Source organism: Pan paniscus, chromosome 1 (genome assembly GCF_029289425.2).
Source record: "Pan paniscus chromosome 1, NHGRI_mPanPan1-v2.0_pri, whole genome shotgun sequence".
Lineage (NCBI taxonomy): Eukaryota > Metazoa > Chordata > Mammalia > Primates > Hominidae > Pan > Pan paniscus.
The window spans coordinates 37,478,847-37,491,724 of record NC_073249.2 but is presented as its reverse complement, the minus strand read 5'-3'; positions in this window follow the sequence as shown (position 1 = coordinate 37,491,724).

Genomic DNA, 12,878 nt, shown 5'->3' with positions numbered 1-12,878 from the left:
CGATCTCGGCTCACTGCAACCTCCACCTCCCAGGTTCAAGCGATTCTTCTGCCTCAGCCTCCCGAGTAGCTGGGACTACAGGCGCATGACACCACGCCCAGCTAATTTTTGTATTTTTAGTAGAGACGGGGTTTCACCATGTTGGGCAGGCTGGTCTCCAACTCCTGATCCGCCCACCTCAGCCTCCCAAAGTGCTGGAATTACAGGCATGAGCCACTGCGCCCAGCCGATTATAATTATTATATTAGTCAATAAAGATATCTGTGATCTGTTTAGGAAAGATTGTGCTTTCTTTCCTCCACTGGCAATGTGCCTTCTTTCCTCCACCAAAGCTGTTCACATTAACACAGAGATGTGGGGCAGGGCCTCTCTTCCTCTCTCAGTCCCCACCCCTCTCATCTCTTGGTTACAACTTATTAAAACTCCTGCCTCCACATGCCCCCAAGCTTTCTTTGCTATTACAAATCAATCATGTACTCTTTCAGCCCTTGCTACCCCCATAGGTACTCATCTGTAATGACTATATTTAGGAATGTTAGGTTCATATGGTGATTAGATATCTTCCCTCTCAAAGTCTAAGACTGTGGACTGAGAGACTTTTCTGAACACCCAGGACATTGCCACACATCTCATGTTTACCTGGTTATATTTGTTGATTCATCATATTTTCATAGGAAGGGCAATTTCCATTTATAGCCTCATAAAAGGAATCTCAGGAAGTCATTTATTTCGGGTCACTGCCTTTGGCCAGGATAAGACTTAAGCTTCCTAAATAAATGAGTGTGTATTTTATTTGTACTCCCACATAAGCCTATGGTTGTACAATCTGAGATTTGAAAGGGACCTGGAGGGTCTTCTGGGCCAGGCACCTCCCAGGGTGAGATTCTGCTATCCACGCCCCCTGTGACATGGGCATCTGGTCTGCAGGAGAATAGGGGGATTGTGGCCTTCCTGGGAAGTTCATTCCATCTTTGTTCCTTTTTTTTTTTTGACAGAGTTTCACTCTTGTTGCCCAGGCTGGAGTGCAGTAGCATGATCTCAGCTCACTGCAACCTCTGCCTCCCGGGTTCAAGCAGTTCTCCTGCCTCAGCCTCCCAAGTAGCTGGGATTACAGGGGCCTGCCACCACACCAGGCTAATTTTGTATTTTTAGTAGAGATGGGATTTCACCATGTTGGGGCGGCTGGTCTTCAACTCCTGACCTCAGAAGATCCACCCGCCTTGGCCTCCCAAAGTGCTGGGATTACAGGCATGAACCACTGTGACCGGCCTCTTTTTTTACAAAATAGAGCGTTCTTCTTCGTATGAAAAATATTAACTCCGCCTCTGTGTCACTGCCATTCAATGTTCCTAATTCTGTAGGACCAGAACTACTGCCTCTTCCCCATGGCAGCTGTTCCCCCACACCGAGTGAGGGCGTGTTCATGATACCATGCCCCCTCCAAGTCTCCTTCTCTTCCTCCCAGTTGTCCTTAAGTCCTTCTCCACAACACACAGTTTACAGACCTTTGTCTCCCCTCTCACACCTTGACATGTTATGTTTCCCTTTGTGAATCTTAGAGCTGAGAATTTAGCACTGCACACACACTCCAGCGGGCTCTGAAGGCGGTGTGGGGGTGGGAGTAGGACCTTCTTTGTTCTAGAGCTAGCTACTGTGGTTTTAGGAATGCTGTGTGAATTTGAGCTAGCTTTTTCTTTTATTTTTGGTAGAACGATCTCAATTTTGGTTCATATTAAGCTTTAAAATCCTTGTTTTTTTAATCATGGAAAATTCAGGGGGAGAAAAAGCAAAACATGCAAAGATAAAGAAGAGAACAACAACCATATTGTAACCTTACCTCTTCAAGATAAGTATTGTTCACATTTTGGTATATATTCTTCCAGGCATTTTCTATGCGTACACACATTCTCTGTCTCTCTCACACACACACTCACATGCAGACATGAACACACAGACACACGTACACATGAACACACACACACACACACAAGTGGGATTAAGCATCTGTGGTAAATTAAAAATGACTCCTAATTCTTTGCCACTCCCCGCACTGAACGGTGGGGTCTGTTTCCACTCCCTGTGTATCCAGGCTGGGCCTGAGACTAATCTGTACCAATAGATTGAAGTGGAAGTAACACTGGGTAGCTTCCAAGGCTGGGTCTTGAGAGACCTCAACTTCTGCCTTCATCTCTCGGAGCCCAGCCACCATGTGAGGAGGACTCACTAGCCATGTGAAGAGGCGCACATGGAGGAGAATGGAATCCTGTGGCTGAGAACGCCAGTAAAGCTCCAGATGGTCCCAGTACCAAATGTGAGCTGCCCCAGAGCCCCAGTCAGTACCAAGTGATACAGAACAATCCACAGAATCATGGGAAGTAGTAAATTGTCATTTTAAGCCACTAAATTTTGGGGTAGTTTGCTAAAACAGCAATTGATGACTGAAACAACTACACAGAAAAATAGTATTACATCGTGCTTACTATGTGCTAGGCAGTTATAATTTTTAAATACATATTAACTCACATAACCCTTACATTAACCTGATGCAGTAAGTACTATGATTTTATATTATTATCCCCACTTTACAGATGAGGAACCTGAGGTGCAAGTGAGCAAGCAATGGAGCTGGGATTTGAACCTGGGCAGTCCATTAGGATCCATGCTCTAAACCATCTGTGCTCTAAACCATCATATCCCACTGCCTCTCTGCTGCTTCCTTTCATTTAAGACATCACGAACAACTTTAATGTCAAGAAATATCAACCTACAACATGATACTTCAAGCTACATGTTAAAATCTGTTGAAATACTGATTTGAGCTCCAAAGTACTAGCAATCTCTTCTAGTTTGGGGATTATCTTCAGTAGATTTATAGCCTATTAATGTCTTTGAGTGTTGGTAATTTTTCTTCTTTTTTGAGATGGAATTTCGCTCTTGTTGCCCAGACTGGAGTGCAATGGTGCAATCTCAGCTCACTGCAACCTCCACCTCTCAGGTTCAAGCGATCCTCCTGCCTCAGCCTCCCAAGTAGCTGGGATTACAGGTGTGTGCCACCATGCCCAGCTAATTTTGTATTTTTAGTAGAGATGGGGTTTCACCATGTTGGTCAGGCTGGTCTTGAACTCCTGACTTCAGGTGATCCACCCACCTAAGCCTCCCAAAGTGCTGGGATTACAGGTATGAGCCACCACGCCCAGCCTTTTTTTTAGGGTTGAAGTTTTTGAATAAGACAGAACTCAGGAATGAGCCTCCATGCACCCACCTGAGATCTTCCAGAGTAACATCATTCAGTAATAGTCTGTAAGTGTAGATTGTTTAAAAATCTAGTATCTGACCAGTGTTCTATGATCTTAGCCACTTGTTCCCAAGTGCAGGGTGAGAGACAGGCCACATAAGAATAACCTGGTACTTACAAAAAAGTACAGACTCACAGGCCTTGCCCCAGACCCCCGAGTAATAGCATTGCTGAAAATGGAGCCCTGGAATCTGTATTCTAACATCCCTCCATGTGATGCTGATGACAGCTAGGTTTGGGAACCATTGATCTAATCACCATTTCTCCTTCTTATCCATATTGATGGATTTATTGAATCCTCTACCAAATTCCAAGTCCACTAAGGGAATTTGCTAGTGACCATTTGAGAAATGTCCTGGCTCTGCTCTTCACCAGCTATATGATTTCATCTCTGGACATTTTTTATCTGTCAAATAAGGAAGTTGGATTAATTATTGCAGTGGATGCCATGGTGCTGTGGTGAGCCCACACATCCCATCTTCAAGATCCAGTCACTCATTCCCTCAACTGTTGGCAGTGTTGGTTGGCTGCTGCCAGTTCTCAGGTGTTCCAAGTTCACGTTTCCTCCAGGGGTGAAGCCCGTGTCCATTGACTGGTTGATGAGGAAGTATAATCTAACCTCCTACACCCTTGTCTCAAGGTGGGCCAACTGTGAAGAGTTGTCCCATGGGTTTGGCCTGAGACCTCTGTTGCATCTACACCACAGTTGAACCCATCCCTCTGCCCTTGCACTCTCTTCACTCCCCCATAGGTGTGGGTCCCAAGGGCACTCCTCAATAAGCTTCTTGCACACAACCTCCATCTCAGTAGTTTCCTAAGGAACCCACTACCACAATGACTGTTGGCACAATGATCTTTTGCTTCTGACTTGGATTGAGTTGACAGCAAAGATGCCTCTTAGGACCTTTTCAAATACCTTGGGCTCGTTGTTGAGCTTGAAGAGCCTTCTTCTCTTCAGCCTCCTCCCATTCATTCTTCATTCATTGAGCAAACTTATTGTACCCCTACTATGTGCCAGGCCCTGAGCTCAGCTGGGTATTCAGAGACTTGCCTGTGTCTCCAATAGTGGAAAAGAATAAGCACTTAGAAGCTGAATGGCTCCTCTGTCTCTGTGATTTGTTATCACTGTGCTGTTTCCCAAGCTATGGGACTAGTCCATCTTCTTGTCCTGAACTTCACCTAATAGGCCTCTTTATTGCCCTGCCCACGGTTTGCAAGGCCCCTCTCTGTAGTGACTTTAATCTTCCTGACACTATTCTTATGAGTTTGTGTCTTTCTTTCTATTCCCTTCTTAGCTTCCAGGTTCCTTCTTCCAGCTCTTGCAGCCAGCGTGGGCAAGGGCCAACATCAATGTTTTATCCATTTAGGACACTAGTGTCTATTTCAGCCTTATGGGGCTTTCGGTAGTAGAAAATTTGGGGAAAAGGGTCTCAAAACCTTCCAGATGGGCTGGGGCAGAAGTAGGGGCTCAGAGTCCAGTTTCCATCCAATAATCCATGTAGGGCCAACCCACCTCAGGCAAAACTGAAATTAATCAGACATTGCTGTTGCCACCCCTCTTTTGGTCAACTCCAGCCCCTGAGGGTGTTCTTCAGCCCCATCTCCCCATTCGCCTTCACAGATCTGCAGCCTTCCTACTTTATTTTCTGAACACTTCCCCTTTCCTTTGCTGTCAATCATTTTCATTTTTTACTTGAATGAGTCTGAGTCACAATGCACCTTTTCCAGGGATTATCTCATTTTAAGCTTTTTCTTTTTTTTTGAGACAGAGTCTCGCTCTGTCACCAGGCTGGAGTGCAGTGGTGTGATCTTGGCTCACTGCAACCTCCACCTCCTGAGTTCAAGCGATTTTTCTGCCTCAGCCTCCTAAGTAGCTGGGACTACAGACACACACCACCACACACAGCTAATTTTTGTATTTTTAGTAGAGACGAGATTTCACCATGCTGGCCAGGATAGTCTCGATCTCTTGACCTAGTGATCCACCCGCCTCGACCTCCCAAAGTGCTGGCATTACAGGTGTGAGCCACAACACCCAGCCTCATTTTAAGCTTTTTCTTACGCCACGTTGCAACCTGAAAGGCTTTGTCCACTGGACAAAGCATCAACAGACACTTAGAATACAGAGGGCTCTTTTTTAGCCCTTTGCAATCACATGACGTCCAAGGGCTTGTCACTGAACCAATGTAACTATCTAGCACAAGAGCAGAAAGTAATCAAATCCAACACTCTCATTGTATAGATGAGGAAACCAAGTAACAGTGAGGTCAAGCAACTTTCCCAAGGTCATTACCAGAACAAGAAGGGAAGACACCTTCTACAAGGAAAGAGTATACAGATGGTACATTTTAGGAAGGGCACAGCCTGTGGAAGGTGCTAATTTCTAGATGCTACTTTAGAGTATGACTTTGATTGATTACTTGCAAAAGTAGACCTATGCTTGTTAGTTATGCCTCTTTCACCTGCTACTCCTCCACAGTTGGTCAAGACCAAGCCCTAGTCATCCTTATTGATTGAATTAGGAGCAAAATCTAGGTTCTAGTCCTCCTAATTCTACTACTTACAAGTTGCCTCACCTTAGGAACGCCATTTAACTGCTGTCTCCTTATTTTCCCAGTCTGGCCTTGTCCTCACCGTTGTGGGGTATCAGGCAAGATAAAGCACACAAAGTCTCTCTGCATGCCGGAGAGCATTTTGCAGCATGAGGAGATGTTTTCTGCCCCACCTATGTACTAGAATCCTCCAAGGAGCCCGAAATGTGAGTGTAGGGGTCAGGGGCAGGCTGGTGACTGGATGCTTTTGTTTAAGTTCCACCAGTGATTTTGATGCACATCCAAATGTGGAAACCACTGACAAAGTACAAAAGACAAACAGGAGAAGAGAAATAAATTGTGAGCTAAAGACGCAGGCATGTTTTAAGCTCTCTTTAGAGTGGATAACTAAGGGCCAACTTAGAGAACAATTAAATTGCCCATCTTTTGCAAGGTACCTGAAACCCTAATCTCAAGTCCCTTTTTTCTTCCTGGAAAAGATGTATATGACTTCAATTACATTACTTTTCTTACCTAGCAATCTAAACACACACTGAAGATTTCACGCGCACACACACACACACACACACACACACTTCGTGAATCATCTCTGCCTGGTTGCATGCTGAAGTCAGATTCCGAGTAATGTCTGTTATTCTTTAACCTCTGAGTAATCACTCTGGCCCTGGTCTGCTCTTTATCGTCCAGGAAAACAATCTGATCAAGCCTTGGATGATGGATTCATAGTTGCTCAAGTCTCCAGAGTGCTGTATAAACCAGACTATTAATTTATTCCATGGGGATATTCTGTGAAAGTCCTACTTCTCCTTTTTAATAATTGAGTGGCCTCGAGCAAGTCACTCAATCTCTCTAGGTCTCTAAGATGATTATGATCACTAAGCATCACTCTTTACAAAGTATTTCCTTCTTTGTGACATCTCTCTTTAAAATGTCAGTTGAATGTTCTCAGAAACTTGCTGCAGTGGGCATAACATTAAAGAAAATGGGTAAGGATGAGAACAATGAATTTAAGGAACATTTCATTCAGTCCATGGGACACCAGAGTGGACAGCTGTGACTTGTGTCTGCTCAGCACTTCTTCTGCTCTTCAGGGGACAGAACTTCCTTCCATGGGGGAACTGCTCCTTTCTTCTTCCACATGGTTGTGAGGAGGCTGCTGATCAAAGGACCCTGGCCTCCTCTTCTTCGGCCACAGGGGTGGGCATGTGACCCTGACTCAACCGTAATAACAACCTACTCACCTAGCCACAGTGATTGATCTGGGAATTAATCCAAGGATCAATCTGAAAAGAGAGAGAGAGAGAGAGAGAAGAAAAAGAAAGAAAGAAAGAAAGAAAGAAAGAAAGAAAGAAAGAAAGAAAGAAAGAAAGAAAGAAAGAAGGGAGGGAGGGAGGGAGGAAGGAAGGAAGGAAAGGAAGGAAGGAAGAAAGGAAGAAAGAAAGAAGGAAGGAAAGAAAGAAGAACAAAGAAAGGAAGAAGGAAAGAAAGAAGAAAAGAAAGAAAGAAAGAGAGAGAAAGAGAAAGAAAGAAAGGAAGAAAAAGAAAAAGAAAGAAACAAAGGGAAAGAAACAAAAAGCAAGCCAGGGATTTTTCTAAATTAAGCTTGTAGGGAAAAGTATCTTCCCTTTCTGGTCAAGGAACTTTATCAATATGACCCCATGTGCCACATGAGAAGGCTGGGAGGACAAGGCCACCAGCCAGAGGGAAGAAGAAATGAGGCAGTGAGAGACAGAGATGGAAACAAGGAAAGGGTCTGTGGTGTCGAGTTCCCAGGTCTGACTCTTCCTGGCGTCATCTGGCAATTGTTCTTTTGATTCCTCGAGCTACCCCAGAGCTTTCCCCAAAAGTCACTCTCTCTTTTTTTCTCACTTAGGTCAGTTTGTTTTAGAATTTCTACCACTTGCAACTTAGTCTTGATGAACAGAAACTCTCCGACAGTTTTCCTCTCAACTATACCTTAAAAGAAACATGGTCCCAAATTTGAGGCTCTATGTCCTCTTGTCACCTGGCCCTTGACGGCAGCCAGACTTGTCTTGCTTTCTGCAAGCTGCACCTTGTTCACCCACGCCAGGCCAAGCAGTGACTCTCGTGATTCTTCACCTCCCCTTTTCAGATCTTTACTTCCCCACTTTCCCCACTGCATTGTGTAAGATCTCATTCTTATAATAAATACCTTAGTCCATAATAATCGGTGGTTCTGCTTCCATGGTTTGGCCCTGATTAATGCAAATGCTATTGGGTTGGCCCTGACAAAGAAGCTTCCTTCTTCTTATTATTATTATTATTACTTTTTTTTTTTTTTTTTTTTTTTGAGATGGAGTTTCACTCTTGTCACCCAACCTGGAGTGAAATGGCATGATCTCGGCTCACTGCAACCTCCGCCGCCTGGGTTCAAGCAATTCTCCTGCCTCCTCAGTAGCTAGGATTACAAGCACGCATCACCAAGCCCCACTAATTTTTTTGTATTTTTAGTAGGGAAGGGGTTTCACCAGGAATGTTGACCAGGCTGGTCTCGAACTCCTGACCTCAGATGATGCGCCCACCTTGGCCTCCCAAAGTACTGGGATTACAGGCGTGAGCCACCGTGCCCAGCCAAAGCTTCCTGCTTCCCTTCTTTGCTTCCTGCCCACACCCCCTCCATCTCTCCATCCGCCTCTCCTCTCCAGTCACCACATCTCCATCTTTCCTCATCCTCTCCCTGCGTCAGTGGGAAGGTCTGATGCAGCCGCTGCTCCTCTTAACCACTATGCTATTTACAGTCTCAAGCCCTCTTCTCTCTGACCTCTGCCTGGTTTCCTTTTGCACTATTTCCTGAGCTCCATTCCCAGTCGCAATTCTGTGTCTGGCAGGCAGCCTGAAGATTTAACACAGGCTGGCACCCAGCAAAGGCAAATGCCAAGATGCCCTGCCCAGAGCTTCCCACTCATTATTTCCAATTAGAAAATGTCACTAGGGAAGAAAACAAATACGCTCAAAGATAACTCAGAGAGCACTGTGTGTTTGTTGCCTGGAATAGATGCCAAATAAATATTTTATCAAAGGAATTTACATAGTAAAACTATTTGAGTTGGAAATTATCCAGGAATACTTTCAAAATGAACATGGTGGTTTTTTATTTTATTTTATTTTATTTATTTTTTATTTTTTGGTAGTATGCATGGATTTGAAATTCCCCCTGGGAGCTGGCTCTGTTTTTGATGAGCTCAAGGTCTCTTCCAGCTCTGTGATGATGGCTCAAAGGCCAGAGCTTCTGATCCCAGCCCAGCCATTGCTCAATGTGAGTCAGCTGAACTCTCTAGACTTTGCCTAGTCTATCTGGATCAATGAAATAATCAGAGAAAAAAAAATCAAAATCATTGTATCTTAGGCTTGGAAGCAACCTTACAGGTTATCCCTAATTAAGGAAGCTGGCTGTTGTCTGTCTCCATCCAACCCCTCTGGCTTCGCCAGACCCGTCACTTAGCTGGGACCCCGTGGTCATACAGTATTGTCTTCTCTCAGCAGGCAGATGCTGGGTATGGTGACTCAGGCCTCTGTCCAAGAGTTGGGACAAGTGTCTAATGCAGAATTTTCTTCATGTAGAATTAGACACTGTAAATCTTAAAAGGACATTGTTACCCAGGTTGACATGGGACATGAGTAGCAGAGTATAGCCAAGTGAGGACTGGGAGAACTTGGGACACGTGAGAGGAAGAATAGGCCGGGTGCAGTAGCTCACACCTGTAATCCCAGCACTTTGGGAGGCCAATGTGGGCGGATCACGAGGTCAGGAGTTCAAGACCAGGCTGGCCAACATGGTGAAACCCCATCTCTACTAAAAATACAAAAATTAGCTGGGCGTGGTGTTGTGTGCCTGTAATCCCAGCTACTCGGGAGGCTGAGGCAGGAGAATCACTTGAACCAGGGAGTCAGAGGTTGCAGTGAGCCAAGATCGCGCCATTGCACTCTAGCCTGGTGACAGAGCGAGAAGCTGTCTCAAAAAAAGAAAAAAAAAAGAATAATGTATTGGAAACAAGAATGAAGCAGGTAGCTACTGTTCTTAGGCACCTAGTATGTGCTACACAATTTATATCTATGTTAACATTTAGTCCTCACAACCACCAAGGAGGCTCTCTCCAATTTACAAATGAGGAAACTGAGGTCCAATAATCCCAAGTAGTATCCCTCGAGTCGCACAATTGGTGATTGGCAGATTTGGGATGCCAGACACTTCGGAGTGACCCTGACCTCTCTTCTCTTTCCACATACAACCCTGCACCCCACACCCATCTCTCAGTCGTGCTCAAGAGTCTTTTCCTGTCAGGCACAGTGGTGCATGCCTGCAATCCCAGCACTTTTGGAGGATTTCCTGTAATCCCAGCCAAAGTAGGAGAATCGCTTGAGCCCAGGAGCTTGAGACCAGCCTGGACAACATCGTGAGACCCTGTCTCTGCAAAAACAACAACAAAAAAAGTTGGCTGGGTGTGGTGGTGTGCACCTGTTAGTCTCGGTTGCTTAGGAGGCTGAAGTGGGAGTATTGCTCGAGCCCAGGACGTCAGGGCTGCAGTGAGCCATGATTGTGCCACCTCATTCTAGCCTGGGTGACAGAGTGAGATCTTATGTCAAAAAAAAAGTATTTTCCAGTTTCCTGCTAAGAAAGGAATTGAGAGCACATGTCAAATCATATATCACATCAGATCACGTATCAGTAGTTAGTTGGGTAAATTTATGATTAAACAATGCAACTATCTTTTAGTCCTGCAGATTGAGTTATTTTTACCTCCTTCTTTTGTTGTCTACATACATTCCTCAGTTGTGTAACTCTTCTGTTCATTTGGGCTGGTTGGGTTCTACCAGGCCATGGAAATCAAGGCCACGTGTCCTGACCAGGCAAGCTGAGTGAGCAGCAGCCCTTACCTGAGGTTGGCTTGACAAGGTTTATTTGGTTCTGCTGCATATCACACTTGTCTCACATCTGTCTTTGGAGCCTCTTGAAGCACAGGGGCATCCCAGAGGACCCCCGACTGCAGCCCAGAGAGAAAAAAGACCTGCTCCAGCCAGCGGCAAAGCTGGCACCTGAGGCCGAGGTCCCTGACTCCCGTGTGCATGTTTCAATGTTTCTTTCCTATATGTATGGTGTAGTTCTACCTGTGGCTAGTGCTGCCTTCAAGAGCAGGGTTGGAGGCCTTAGCCACCCCCTCTTAATCTCCATCAGCATCCCATGCCCGCCAACACACACACACTTCCTTCTTTGTCATGAGCATCTGGCGTTTTCTCAGTTCAGGTAAAGTCCTGTGAAAACACAACAATCCAGGTCCCCAAGCCTGCCCCTTCCCAAGTAAATGAAGCCCCTGTGTCCCTCCTAGGTGGAAATTCTGGGATCATCTGCACATATGCCTATCTCTTCCATGAGACTCTCCACTCCCTCCCAGGGGTAGGAAATAGACCTGTTCTTTCTCTCTGATACCCCCAAAAGTGTAATGAGGGTTCTGTACACTTGCAATGAATATTTGTCACTGTGCCTGCTGCTGCAGTGGCCAGCTGTGCTTGGTCCCAACTAAGAAGGCTTGTGCTTGTCTGTTTGGAAGTAGGTATTCCTTGCATTTCATCTGTAATGTAGGCAAGCAGTTGAAAGAGAAGACTTTAATTTTTAATGGCTCATGTCACTTTGCTGCTGTGTATATCACAGACTCCCACCTTAGACTGTGGGTTCCTAAAGCACCTTAGACTGTGGGTTCCTCAAGCAAAGCAATCACGTATCAGGCATGTAGTTGCTACCCAGTAAGTGGTTGCCAGGTAAACGACTGAGCATCTGAATACTGCTCCTTATAGCACCTAATAAAAGGGGAACACACCTTATCTGAAAAGGTGACTCGGCAGTCAGGTGTACTGTCACTTAACAGGGAGTCATCACACGATGCTTTTTACTGCAGAAAGAGATAAAACAAATGGATCTGCCACACAATGTAAAACATGAGGGCAATCATTGCACACCTCCATGCCTTCTGCCTGTCACGTGTTAGTGACTTAAAAGATACACTTACAGGAAACGATAGTACATACTTCAGAATTGCAGTGGGTTATCTGCTCAGCTGCTCTTCTCTGGGGCCAGTACAACCTCCCCTGCACTTCTGATGCACACACCCCTAGATAGTTCCAGGTGGTCATGTTTATGCTGTGACCTGCCCAGATTCCTCTCCCAGGAATTGGGAATTTTGGACACAGAAGCACAAAGAAAGGGAGCTGTCTGGGGAGGCAGGCCCATTATGGCAGCCTCCTGGAGGGAAGCCCACCACCACTGCTACTGCACACCCAAGATCAGCCACAGCAATTGCCCATTCTAGGCCAGCACAACACAGGAAAACACGACATGGAAATACATAGACTCTAGTAAAACATACACACACACACACACACACACACACACACACACACACACACAGATGGAATCAGAAATCTTTCTAGTCCTCATAAATAAAGATGTAGAATTTGGAAGTGAGTTACTTTTTCTCTGTTGCTCTCCTCACTTCTGTGGTATCATCACGGCTTGTATTTTACTGAATTTTTCCGACATTTCTAGAAACCTATGGAGGGCAAGAATGTGTCTTATTCACCTTTGTGCATCTCACTGGCCTAGCCCACCCCTCACCTCCACAGGCACTCGATGGACACTGATGTAGCTGAATTAAGTTTGATTGACTAGGACAAAAATAATGAATTTGCATGTTTCTAGGGTAAACAATATTAAAACTATGCTCAAATTTAATCATTTATCCTTCTTTCTATCCAGATATTATTTAGGAAACAGGCAGCCATTAGGTAAGTGCCTGTGCTTTTTTAAAAAGGGGGGAAACAGAGATGAAAGGGAAATTCCTGTGGCACATTTCCCATTTCTTGTCCCCAGCTCCTGTGCCTTTGCCTCTCTTTAGTGCCCTTTCTCTGCCCTCAGCCTCCCTCACCACTTCATGGCCCCAACTCCAGGGCTGTGTGCTGTCGGGGGCCCCACCGCAGACACCGCGAGTTGTGTCTTACTATGCAGTTAGGACAGGGCA